At 43.4% G+C, this 14,276-nt stretch overlaps 1 pseudogene; it reads left to right on the top strand.

Annotated features, from left to right (window-relative positions):
* Positions 1-12,400: 12,400 nt before the first annotated feature.
* On the top strand, positions 12,401-12,518 carry LOC124597166 (annotated as a pseudogene).
* The last annotated feature ends 1,758 nt before the right edge of the window (positions 12,519-14,276 follow it).

Genomic DNA, 14,276 nt, shown 5'->3' with positions numbered 1-14,276 from the left:
GTGCCTGTGGTTCTGTCAGTGTGATCATGTGATGTATCTGACCCCAGGAATGTATCAATAAAGTTTCCCCTTCCTGGGACAATGAATTCACGGTGTTCTTATTTCAATTTCCAGGAGTGTATATCTATGAATTACTGTGTCAACTAGATGGCATTGTTGACATAAATTTGTTTCACAGAGTCCGATTGCATGCAGTCTTTCATTGGTGCAAACTATGTTGTTAACTGTCTTGTACCATGACGTTTTTATATTAGACGTGAGCACATTAGAACTAATGTTATTCCAAATCTCAGTCCACTCAATGTTTGGAAATTGTCGTTCTATTTTGTTCCTTCCTTCGCTTTTCTTTCGTTCCCGCATTATGGCTCTCGATGTTAAGTGCCGGGACTGCCTGAGTTCGACACTGACATAACTAAACTCAACATAGAAAATCCTCACGTGCTGTAAGCGACTGTTGATATTCTGCACGTCAATCGGGGGAAGCAGGCTTGGAGGTTTAATGATCTCGAAAAGTTGGCTGGTTATGCTTTCTCGCGAGTCTCTTATTAAATTAACTTGCCTTTTGATAAAAAGAGCAGAGGCTTTATCCGTTATATCAGTTAATCCTAGTCCACCATTTTTAGGATCTAAAGTGGCTACTTTAGCAGGTACTCTGAACACTTCACCTCTCCACAAAAAGTTGGTGATTTTAGACATTATTCTCCTCGCTATCATTCTCGGTATTGGAAACAGCTGGGCAGTATAATAAGCCTTAGCAAGGATGCATGAGTTGATATACTGTGTTCTTTGAACTTGGTTCATATATCGAGTTAAATTCTCTACAATGGCTCCTTGCACTTTATCTGCTGCAACTTTCCAATTTAAAGCCGTCATTTTCATAGGGCATGCTGTCAGGGTGATCCCAAGTGTTTTATGTTGTCGGACTAATTTTGCCCATTTGACGTTTATATTATCAAAACCTCTGAGATTTAACGTCTTACTTTTTCTTTCGTTTGCATTGGCTCCAGATGCTCTACAGTACGAATCAATCACTGTTGCTAGCGTGGTTACCTCATCATTGTTCCTTATAATGACCCCTATATCGTCAGCATAGGCTCTTATAACGGTTTTATTTCCTGATAATGTTAAGCCTTTTAATCTAGCATGGACATGTCGGAGGAAAGGTTCCAGCGAAATGGCGAAGAGCGACATGGACAGAGGACTTCCTTGAGGAACACCTCGTTGTATTTGCATCGGCCTGGATTGTTGACAATTCACCGCTAGTTTAGCATTTATTCCAGTTGCTATGTTCTTAATCAACTGTATGACCCTATCGTTGAAACCTATTTTCTTCAATGTCTGTAGAAGATATTCATAATTTACTACATCGAACGCTTTATAAAAATCTAAAAACAATAAAGCACACTTTATGTTTGTTACCGAAGTTATAGCAATGATATCCCTGAATTCCGCTAGATTTTGAAAAATGGTTCTGCCTTGCGCACAGTTCTGATGTTGACTAATAATTTTATCTGTAAGGCATGAAATTCTCTTGTTTATTATTCTAGCTATTAATTTATAATCAGAATTCAGCAGTGAAATTGGACGAAAATTATTTAAATCTTTTTTTCCATTATTTTTTGGCACCAGAACAATTTTACTCTCCTTAAACTCAGCCGGAATCATTTTACCCTGAATAACCTCATTTACAATGTCCGTGATTTTCACACCTACTATTGGCCAGTAACGGATGTAAAACTCTGCTGGCAGACCATCCGGTCCTGGGGATTTTTTTGGTGGTGAGGCGCACAGAGTCTCATACACGTCTTCTTCACTGACAACCTCGAGAAAATTTTCGTTGTCATCTTCTGTCAGCTGTGGGGCTAGGATGTCAAGGAATTCTTCCAAGGAAGCATCATTACTTTGATGTACAGAATATAGCTCGCAATAGTAGCGATAAATCTCGTCCATGATGTCCTGCTGGGTTCTGAGTGTCGTACCGTGTTTTGTTCGAATTTCATCAATAAAAGTCCTTCTCCCGCTTTTCGTATGCTTCACTAAATGATATAGGGAAGTAGTTTCATCTTCTGACACCGAATTTGCCTTCGATTTTATTTTCAACCCTTCCATTTGACTTCTCTTGATATTAAGTAACTTGGCTTTGACTTTTTTGATGTCTGCTATCCGAAATGAGGAACCTGCTGAGACTTGATCATATAGATCTCTCAAAACGGAATAGTAATACTCTATAGTGCATTTCATTTCCCTTGCGCTCTGGGCACTGTATTGAATAAGAACTTTCTTCAACTTTGGCTTTGCCATTTTAGCCCACCAGTCAATAGCAGTGGCATATCTACTACGGGTTCGCAGGCATATTGCCCACGTTTCTTTAATCAGATCTTCTAAATCATGATTTACTAACAAGAAAGTGTTCAAATTCCACTGATTCTTGAATCGGTGAACCGGCTGTCTTTTTAGATTTATGCAAGCTAAGACACTTGAATGATCTGAAATGTACGTAGGAATGGTTTCTACTTTTGTCACGGAAGTTTCAAGATTTTTAGAAATATATAGTCTATCAATCCTACTACGTGATGTTGCCGTGACATAAGTGAACTCAACAGTGGAGGGGTATTTGATTTCCCATATATCTTTTAATTCTAAACCAGTAACTAGTAGTTTTAGTTCACTTGAGAAATTAAAATTAGGTAACTGATCTTTTCGATTTAAAACACAATTAAAATCACCTTCTAGTAATAACTGTCTTGGCGATTTCCTTAACAAGTATATCAGGTCATCTTTGAAGAAACGTGCCCTGTCAGCTCGATGAGAACTTCCTGAAGTGGCGTACAAGTTGATGATAGTCACATCATAGATATTTAGTCCTATTCCCCTTCCGGATTCCAGTCGTTCCACCTCGCTTACTGTAATCCCTTCCCTCACCAAAATAGCTGTTCCAGCACTTGTTTCGGGAGACACATTTATGTAACTGACAAAGCCGGGAATTACCAACTCCGAAACTAGAACTTCTTGTAATAGGGCAATATCAGTCGCGGATTCGTACAAAAATTCCTTAAGTATGTAGTTGTTTTGATGAACTAATTTAGTTTCCTTTGGTTCAGGGTTCAGCTAAGCTGTAAGAGTTTTCTCGGAAGGCTGAACATGGAATAACACTTCCATCTGTTTATTAGTTACTGTCCCGTTTTTTTCTGCTTCTGATATTTTCTCTTGTAACGCAAGCAGAATGATTTCCTGGTAAACTTTCTGATTTTTCCTCCAGTGATTCGTGTACGACCGTTTCGGACTGAACATTCTTTGGGCTTGGGTCGCCCCTACCGGATTTTCCCTTCCCTTGGTTACGAGCTACATTCTCATTTGGTTGCGTTGGTATTTTACTTCGCGGCTTATCTGGAGCAGCAGCAGACGCTTTCGCAATTTCGGTTGCCGGCGCCTGCCCTGAGGTGTTGACCGTGATTTCAGTTTGGCCACCACTTCCTCGTTCTTTATTAATTTCACTCACTTTCTGATCGAGGGAAACAAATGGAGACTGCAGTTTTGCAACCTCTCGCTGAATTTGTTTATTATCAGATAGATTCTGATCTTTGCAATCGGCTACTGCACCTGTTGTTTCTTGCCAATTAATGCTGTTTACACCCCCTTCATTTTCTGGTACGGTATGTGTATTATCTTTCTGTTCATTAGTTTCCATTCGCATTTTGCCTTCAGGTTCCTCTGCCTCCTCATCGCACTGTTTTGCTTGCGAAGTGAGGGAGTGGGACAAGACAGCTCGTCCTCTGAACAACTATCAGTTATCTCCAGAGGTCGTTTTTTCGGTTGCATTTCAGTTTCACGAGTAGTGGCAACAGGGTTTCCTTTTGTTGTTAACGGGGGAAATTGACTGTTATCGTGAGGGGAGACATCAGCTTCGCCTGCTGCGTTAACATCCTCAACCAGTTGTTCCGGGCTATTCTTTGGTAACAGATTATTTAAGGTAAGCTTCTGACGCTGTATCAAATTACTTTTAAGAACAACAGTTCGCCGCGGACATTCCTGTCTGAAGTGGCCGGTTTCGTTACATATATGACATGTAGCTTCCTGACCTGTATAAACAATTTGTGCCTTATACCCACAAACAGTTATGTGGGACGGAATATTCGTCTTAACGTCCATCTCTACACCGTGGACCCCGTTAAAACACTGCAGTTTAAAGCGAGGCGACCATCTTTCATTTGCAATTGATTTAACGTCTCCGTAGTTTGAAAGAGCTTCCTTAATCTTATCATTTTCAATTTCAATGGGAAGATTCAAGACACGAACGGTTTTGTAATGAATGTCCGCTCTATAGATGGAAACCTTACTTTTATAACCATTTCTATGCACAAAATCTACTTCATAGCCCCACTTTCGCAACACTTTATCAACAGTCGAAGCACTGATTAACTTGACAAAAACACAGTATTTTTTCTGATCCAGTTGCCAGGTATGAACGGTTTCAGAATTTAGTCCAATTACCTATGTAATCCAGTCATCTATTTTCAGAGATGTCGGCTGAACAGGACGGGATTCCTTGTCAAACGCAAATACCAGAGTATTCTTCCTGAGGTTTGTAGCCATGGTTAATTCAGCGAAACAATTTCGGTTAAACAACCGAAATTCCACGTAGCAGCAGCAAGACCAGAAAGAGCGATCAGATCACAAGGAACAGGAACGAACACTGAGATTAACGGACGGACGGCACTCGGCGAAGTACAGCGATGTAAACACTGAAGTGCAGCGCAACAGTTAACAGCGGCCACTCGCGAGCGCGGCTAAAACGGAACTAAAAAAAAAAAAAGAGAAAATGTCAAGTTGCGAACCACCCCCCCCCCCCCCCGCCAATTAATTCTAATGAGGACAGTCACACAACTTTTTTTTTTTTTTTAAATTTTGTTCGCTTTAGTTCGTTGCATCTGCTCGGGGTGGACGTCGTAAGACATCCAGTTAAGTTCGTTGTTGATCTGTTGACTCAGTTTTTTTGTTACAGAGGGCACATTACCCTCTGACCGAACACGCTGAGCTACCGTGCTGGCTAGGACTTATATTTACATAACATCAAATATTATAGTATATACTGATATTAAACTAATAATAAAGTATCAGAACCTAATAAATACGCGAATGTTGAGAAAAAAATAGGAAATGTCAAGTTGCGAACCACCCCCACCCCCCCCCCCCCCCCGCCCCACCAATTAATTCTAATGAGGACAGTCACGCTACTCATTACGCTAAACCAACATCACGCCCCGGGCATCTAATCATTTATAATTTATATTACCCGTTGCTGAAAACCTTATTTGTAGATATGTTACTAATTGAAATTTAATTATAACAAACTGTTCCAAGAACAAAGCGTTTTCGGTGGATCTTCAGTGTGTCGCTGCCTTCAAATAGCCTACTCTCATAATACGCAAGTTACAATAATTCTTCTGCCACGAATATGATGTTTCTCATTATTTTATTGGAACGAATCACAGAGTTAACAACGGGTTTTCCAGTGATTCTCAATTTGCTGGTGCTCAGAAACGGCATATGTACATACAGGCTTGAAATGAATGCCAATATGGCGCCTCACAACTCTGTACCGAAGGGAGACGGCGTGCTTGTGACGTAGGTGGCGTTGTGCCATCTCATTGGCCAACACTCAAACGCACGCTCAGAATATCTGACATGCCAGATATTGCTCTGCTATTCCACGCTATGACGTCAGAAACTCGGCACCCTCAACGCTCAACGTTCGGATTCACGGTCCGTGTGCCGACGGCTTTAGCAGCAGTTTCAGCGGTCTCGTTTCCTGTCAGACCGACGTGAAGAGGAACCCACATACACATCACAGTGGCTCCATCATGAGTGAGCAAGTGACAGCTTTCTTTAACCCGTTGCACTGAGAGATGGACGGTGTACAGCATAGTGAGAATCTAAAGGGCACTGAGAGCGTCAGAGCAAATGACGCAACTGAAAAACCTGCGTCGCCGTCGTGTGGTCTGATACAGGGCGAAGAGTTCTGCTGTAAATACTGATCAGTGTTCCGGAAGCCGATACCGAAAATCGTCGGTGCCAATGACGAAGGCACACCCGACACCACGGTCAGACCGAGAGCCATCAGTCTATACAATGGTGCTATCCCGAAGTTCTGTGCGATGGTCGCGAAACTTAGGCGATAGAGCGAGGCTGGAGTAGTGCCTTAAAGAAGCGAATGAAGGCCAAGGTGAACACGGGCCGCCGCACGAAGCCAAGGTGGTGAAGGGCTTACACCCGTCGGGAAAGTGGCAGGCGAAATTAACCTGCCGGAGCAGGAGCCGAAAGCGAACTCCAGGAGGTAACAGCGAAGAGGGACGCTCCCCATACTGGCGATCAAAGAAGTCATAGGCGTAGGATGGGTGACCAGGCGTGACAGACAAACGACATGCGCATCTACCGATGAGAAAGTCACGGCGATATGACAGCGGTTGTTCGGCAGCTTCGGCATACAGACCTTTGAATAAGAGTGAAAACACTTACGAGTTCAATTTAAGAACAGTTTACCAATGGCATTATACATCTTTGCAAATTAATGGGTGCACCCTACCACTCTATATGCAAGTCATTTCCAACAACTCCTAGTTCCGGAGTTCCATCTCTCGTCGTCAGACACGAGTGTCTGCTTGCAGTGCGTTCCGAAAATACACAAATACTTTAACGACAATGGGATTCTTATTGGAAACTCAGTTTTGCTCCCTCGACCGTCTGCTGTCTTAAATATTACTTTTAATATAGACTCTCTCCTTTCCTCGCAATCATGCCACTTCTTGCATTAATAAAATTTGATAGTCATGACAAGCCCCACAAGATCTAATCAGCAATGAGTGTTTTCAGCTGCATACAGCATGCCTGAAAAACGTGTGGAATCCTTTCTCTGGCGCATTGAGGACATTATGCCGCGCGGAGTGGGCATGCGGTTTAAGGCGCTATGTCACGGATTGCGTGGCCCCTCCCTCGGGCATGGGTGTTTGTGTTGTTCTTACCATAAGTTAGTTTCAGTAGTGTGTAAGTCTAGGGACCGCTAACCTCAGCAGTTTGGTCCCTTAGCAATTCACACAAATTTGAACATTTCAGGACATTATGGATGCTAGCGGTGGTGTTAACGGAATTTTTTTGTCTGGTCCGCTTACTTGGGGGAACCTAGATATCATATACTTCTTGGCTAATCCTGCAAATGAGGCTCAAGAAATGGTTTCGGAGAGACTTCCATTGTTTCTCCGGACATACAGATTTTCTAACAACTTTTCAACTATGTGACAAATACGCTTTCCTAAAAGGCAGAAAAGTGAGAATCAATCCCGCACCTTGGGTAAATGATGAGCTAAAACAGTTCATGTGTCTCAGAGACACTACGTATGGAGCCGCACAAAAAAAAAAAAAAAAGAAAAAAAAAAAACTGCGTGGCTAAGCTGCAGCTGATACTGTTGTCCCAGTCGGGAATTGAATAGATACTTCACATTACCGACAGCCACAAATGAACTGAGGCAGAGACGACAAATATACCGCGAAGCATACAACAGTGTTCGTTAAATACGTACACGTTATGGCACATTAAAATTTTATTTGCTAAACACTAACAGCGCCCATGTCAATGAAAGCCCTTTCGTACCACCAGTGCACAGTCAGAAGAAGAAAGCGTACAGCTCCTGATCACCATCTGTATGACTATGCCATTGATTAAATACGATAAATCTGATAAGTGTCCCACGGAGAGAGGGGGCTTGCGATGCTGTTTATTGTTACCCAGAACGTCGTAGACAGCGGCGCGCCAAGTTAACGCCCCACACCTTGACTTCCGGAAGACATTCGAAAGGGTATGGCTCTGTCGTTTAGGTAATCAAATACGAGCTTATGGAATATCGAAGCAACACGTCACAGTAGACTGAACTCAGTACACCGTCCTTAACGGAGAAAAGTATCAAAGGGCGGTTCGAGCCCCATGAGATTGCTATAACAACCGTTAGCGTTCCCATGATCCGTTACAAATGCCTTGAAGAGAAAAATCAGGAGCTCTATGAAACATTTCGTGATGATATTGTTACATGAAGGGAAAAACAAATCCAGAACACTGTAGCAACATTCGGAAAGACCAATAGTGCCGACGTTTGGTGTAGTTGACTGTCAACATAAACAAATATTGCGTACTGCGCATAAATACGTAAAAAGACTGTTTACTGTGCAATTACAAGGTTTTCAAACTATAGTAAATTACCTACGAATATGGATCTAGTACGATTTAAAGTGAAACGACCTCATCAACCAAGTTGGGAAAATAAACATGACAGGTTGAAGTTCACTGAAAGAATCCTAGAGTGGTAGCTTATAATTGTCCTTTCCGGTTCCCAAGCATTTCTCGTTAGTCTTTGTCGTCGGCAAGTAGAATAGACAGAAAGAGGCGTCGGAGACGGAGATATAATCCAAAAAAGAACAGTATGTTTGGTAAAGGTTTTGTCTAGCAAAGGCTAGAGCGTTACGAAGAAGTTCGTCCAACTCCAATGGGAAACGCTGTAAGAGAGTTGTTGCGTACCACAGAAAGGCTTACAGAGAAAACATCTGTACGCGTCCTTATCATGAAGATTAAAGCAACATATTACTTCCACCCAAATACACTCCTGGAAATGGAAAAAAGAACACATTGACACCGGTGTGTCAGACCCACCATACTTGCTCCGGACACTGCGAGAGGGCTGTACAAGCAATGATCACACGCACGGCACAGCGGACACACCAGGAACCGCGGTGTTGGCCGTCGAATGGCGCTAGCTGCGCAGCATTTGTGCACCGCCGCCGTCAGTGTCAGCCAGTTTGCCGTGGCATACGGAGCTCCATCGCAGTCTTTAACACTGGTAGCATGCCGCGACAGCGTGGACGTGAACCGTATGTGCAGTTGACGGACTTTGAGCGAGGGCGTATAGTGGGCATGCGGGAGGCCGGGTGGACGTACCGCCGAATTGCTCAACACGTGGGGCGTGAGGTTTCCACAGTACATCGATGTTGTCGCCAGTGGTCGGCGGAAGGTGCACGTGCCCGTCGACCTGGGACCGGACCGCAGCGACGCACGGATGCACGCCAAGACCGTAGGATCCTACGCAGTGCCGTAGGGGACCGCACCGCCACTTCCCAGCAAATTAGGGACACTGTTGCTCCTGGGGTATCGGCGAGGACCATGCGCAACCGTCTCCATGAAGCTGGGCTACGGTCCCGCACACCGTTAGGCCGTCTTCCGCTCACGCCCCAACATCGTGCAGCCCGCCTTCAGTGGTGTCGCGACAGGCGTGAATGGAGGGACGAATGGAGACGTGTCGTCTTCAGCGATGAGAGTCGCTTCTGCCTTGGTGCCAATGATGGTCGTATGCGTGTTTGGCGCCATGCAGGTGAGCGCCACAGTCAGGACTGCATACGACCGAGGCACACAGGGCCAACACCCGGCATCATGGTGTGGGGAGCGATCTCCTACACTGGCCGTACACCACTGGTGATCGTCGAGGGGACACTGAATAGTGCACGGTACATCCAAACCGTCATCGAACCCATCGTTCTACCATTCCTAGACCGGCAAGGGAACTTGCTGTTCCAACAGGACAATGCACGTCCGCATGTATCCCGTGCCACCCAACGTGTTCTAGAAGGTGTAAGTCAACTACCCTGGCCAGCAAGATCTCCGGATCTGTCCCCCATTGAGCATGTTTGGGACTGGATGAAGCGTCGTCTCACGCGGTCTGCACGTCCAGCACGAACGCTGGTCCCACTGAGGCGCCAGGTGGAAATGGCATGGCAAGCCGTTCCACAGGACTACATCCAGCATCTCTACGATCGTCTCCATGGGAGAATAGCAGCCTGCATTGCTGCGAAAGGTGGATATACACTGTACTAGTGCCGACATTGTGCATGCTCTGTTGCCTGTGTCTATGTGCCTGTGGTTCTGTCAGTGTGATCATGTGATGTATCTGACCCCAGGAATGTGTCAATAAAGTTTCCCCTTCCTGGGACAATGAATTCACGGTGTTCTTATTTCAATTTCCAGGAGTGTATACTTCAAGAAATGACCACGACGATAAAATAAGAAAAATTGAAGTTTATGCAGAGAAAATGACAGCGCTACACGAGCAGTCTCTACCACATGCAGTAAGATTGTTCGTGGAACACAGGCGCAAATGTAAGGTTGGTGAACGCTTAGTGCCATTTGAGAGATTTAAGTTCGTGCCAGCATCAGGGACTCACTACCAGTTTTCTCTCTCATCTTTAACACAAATACGACACTACATTCACAGGCACTTACCACGTTACGCTAAACATATACAGCTACAACAATACTTGTACGCTGCGAAGGGGGAGCCATTGTGCGCGGAGGAGGAAAACTTCTCCATCGATGCGACTTAACCTTTCGGAGACCCCAGCCAATAAATCCACACGAAAAAAAACCTAACATCGAAGGCGTTCGTGCTAGTAAGGAAGCAGAGAAAAGCGGGAAAATACTGTTCGAATGAAACATCAGAAAAAAGCATACCGGCACAACTGCTTTGTGATATGAGCATTAATAATAAAATTGTATAAAATAACGGACATTAATTTCAGAGCATATCCGAAGATGGTTAAATGTCTTCATTACTATATACCAAGAATATGATAGTCAATTAATATAAGGATGGTTAAATGACTGATACTTTTTCATGCATCATTAATTTCAATGGGAGAGCAGAAACTAACCCCCATATATCATGGTAAAGGGCGTACATTAACGTCAAAATGATCCCTGTATCGGCAGTTCCATTAATCTTCCTCATCCATTCTGGTAGCATTTTTCACTGCGCCATTGCTCTGTCGAAACCCTTCGCTATTGGTTTTCTTATTTCTCCAGCGTGTATGCTTGGCCTCAAAAAATGTTGAAAACGTAAACGGCCTTCAGTTAGAAAGTAATTTTATTTGCATCGAATGCTTTTAGGAACCAGTGAGTGCCCCGTGATCGTCTTACAAACAGCTTCCGTGAGTGTGATTTACTGCCTGTTCTGAAAATGTATATTACCTACTTACATTGTATCTACGAAAAAAAATCAAAAACATAAAGTAAAAGAACACGTACCAACGAGAATCATAGAAATAAGAGCTCATTTCGATACTTTCTTGTCGCACTAATGAGTTAAACTAACAACTGCATTTTACAAATTTGGCACGGGTATATACTGCTGGCTATTAAAACTGCAGTACCATATAGACGCTCGCAACAAACATTACATTAACACGAAGTTTTCTTGGATATGCAGATAATCAGCATGTCAGAGTAAATGTGAAAAGTAGGTAAAATTAGAGGAATCTACATAAGGAAAGATTACGCAGCCGGTTTCGAATTCAGACTGTCGGCTTTTTGTGAGAAGGTTGCGTTATGCTTTGAGTACGGAGGAGAAAACTTTATCAGCACGTGTCGAAATTCGGCCGTGGCAGAATAGTGGCCTGTTAGGCCTGCTGTTCATAGTTCGGCAATACTGCTGCTCATATTGGCAGCAGTCGTTAGTTATAAACTAGTTGTGTTTGTCATCTTGTACCACCTTTGAATAACACAAATGTATGATAATTTGAAAAAAAAATGTTTACCTCTGATTTGCTCGAATTTTTCTCTCTAATAACAATAATCAAAATGATCGATGACTGTTATTCGAATCTGGAAGCAAAGGGTTCAGGGCGGCATACTCAATACCACGCACGATATCAACGGTTCCACGTGAGTAGCGCCCGAGATGACACAGTCTCATAGATTCTACATAGCAAATTGAACAGTATGATTGCCACTTCCTCCGATGATTTAAAAAAATTCCGATAGGGTATTATCTATCCCTTCCACAATATTTAGTAGCAACTCTTCTAAAGACTGGTAAACTTTGACTCTAATACTAGATCCCCTATGTCTTTCATATCAACTCCCATTTCTTCTTCTATCACGTCATCAGTTAAGACCTCCCCATCGTAGAGGTCTTCAGTGTACTTTCACACATATTCACAGTCTCCTCTTTGTTTGACAGTGGAATTCGCATTGCAATCTACCTCGCTTTTCATTTCTCCGAAATCTATTTTGCCTTTTTTGCTGAATCATTCCTGCCAATAACCATTTCTTTTTCAGTTTCTTCGCATTTTTCCCGCGACTTCATTTTGCGTTCCTTCCACTTCCTATTTATTTCTTTCCTAAGTAATGTGTACTGTATTTCTGTCTTTGCCTGAACAGTTTTGTACTTCCTGCTGTCGCCGATCAAATGAAGCATCCCTTTTGTTAGCCAAGGTACCTTCGCAGTTGCCTTCTCAGTAGTTATGGCTGTCTGCAGCTTGTCGAAATTGTGGATATGTTATATTAATTATGATTGGCTTCTAAATAGTTGCCAACGTCCCTATCGCAGTGATAACACCGGTTCCCGTCAGATAACCGAAGTTAAGCGCTGTCGGGCTGGGCTAGCACTTGGATGGGTGACCATACGGCCTGCCGGGCGCTGTTGGCAAGCGGGGTGCACTCAGCCCTTGTGAGGCAAACTGAGGAGCTACTTGATTGAGAAGTAGCGGCTCCGGTTTCGGAAGCTCACATACGGTCGGGACAGCAGTGTGCTGACCACATACTGCATCCAGTGACGCCTATGGTCTGAGGATGACACAGCGGCCGGTTGGCACTGTTGGGCCTTCATGGCCTGTTCCCGAGGAGTTTAGTTTAGTTTCTCAATAGCTGTCTACTGTGATATCCATTACCGCAGTATTTACTTCCTTAGAGAACTTCAAACGCAGCTCATCATTCGTCAGTACCTCAGTATCCCACTTCTTTCCACATTGGCTCTTCCGGGCGATTTCCTTAAACTTCTGTCTGCTCGTCATCGGCACTAAGTTTGGATCGGGTCTACATCGAATCCTGTGTACGCCTTACATTCAAATATTTGATTTCAGAATTGTTGTTAGTCCATCTTGTAATCCACCTGAAATCTTCCAATGTCTACGGGTGTTTTCCAGATGACTTTCTTCTCTAGTGATTTTTAAAATTTTTATTCCCTATTGCTAGCTGAAATTTATTGGAGAACTCAGTTAGGCTTTCTCCTCTCTTATTCCTGGTAACAAACCAATATTCTCCCGTAACTCGTGTCTTCTATACACAACATCACTGTTGTAGTCACTGCCTCTAGATGTTGGACAGTCATCTTCTCATGTCGGTAATGCTGTCACGAGTATTAAATGAAACTGACGGAGTGCGTTGTTCCTCATACGTACCGCAGGAGAGTTATATTTCATGAGGCTCTTCTTGTGAACCTGAATCTGTCACCAGTCTTTCTACAACTAGGTTATGGTGGTCGTTTTCACATTAAACTGCACCGGGCGGGTATCCTTAGGTCGTTTTCGTTGTGATTACTTCCAGCTTTTATCGTCTATCTCGTAATCGAAAACTAACGGGTCTTCCTGCATTTTATGTGTAAAAGTTTATATTTGTTTTTGTTGTGAGTTAAGATACAATAGTGGTCTTACCTAGATAATCACATAATGTGGTGAAGGACTGGCTAATTACGTTCTTTTCTTTTTCAGTGGAGAAGATTCCAAATTTCACAATACACTTGCTGGCAACTGTTTCTGTATCTACCGGGTGATCAAAAAGTCAGTATAAATTTGAAAAACTGAATAAATCACGAAATAATGTAGATAGAGAGGTACAAATTGACACAAATGCATGGAATGACATGGGGTTTTATTAGAACAAAAAAAAATACAAAAGTTAAAAAAAGTCCGACAGATGGCGCTTCACCTGCTCTGAATAGCAATAATTGGCATAACAAAGTAAGACAAAGCAAAGATGATGTTCTTTACAGGAAATGCTCAATATGTCCACCATCATTCCTCAACAATGGCTGTAGCCGAGGAATAATGTTGTGAATAGCACTGTAAAGCATGTCCGGAGTTATGGTGAGGCATTGGCGTCGGATGTTGTCTTTCAGAATCCCTAGAGATGTCGGTCGATCACGATACACTTGCGACTTCAGGTAACCCCAAAGCCAATAATCGCACGGACTGAGGTCTGGGGACCTGGGAGGCCAAGCATGACGAAAGTGGCGGCTGAGCACACAATCATCACCAAACGACGCGCGCAAGAGATCTTTCACGCGTCTCTTGTTTTTTTGTGTGTGTGTGCGTGTGTGTGTGTGTGTGTGTGTGTGTGTGTGTGTGTGTGTGTATGTGTTCTAATAAAGCCCCATGTCATTCCAAGCATGTGTGTCAACTCTTACCTC

This window comes from Schistocerca americana, chromosome 2 (genome assembly GCF_021461395.2).
Source record: "Schistocerca americana isolate TAMUIC-IGC-003095 chromosome 2, iqSchAmer2.1, whole genome shotgun sequence".
NCBI lineage: Eukaryota > Metazoa > Arthropoda > Insecta > Orthoptera > Acrididae > Schistocerca > Schistocerca americana.
The sequence above is the reverse complement of the archived record's forward strand: the minus strand, read 5'-3'. Positions and strand labels throughout refer to the sequence as shown.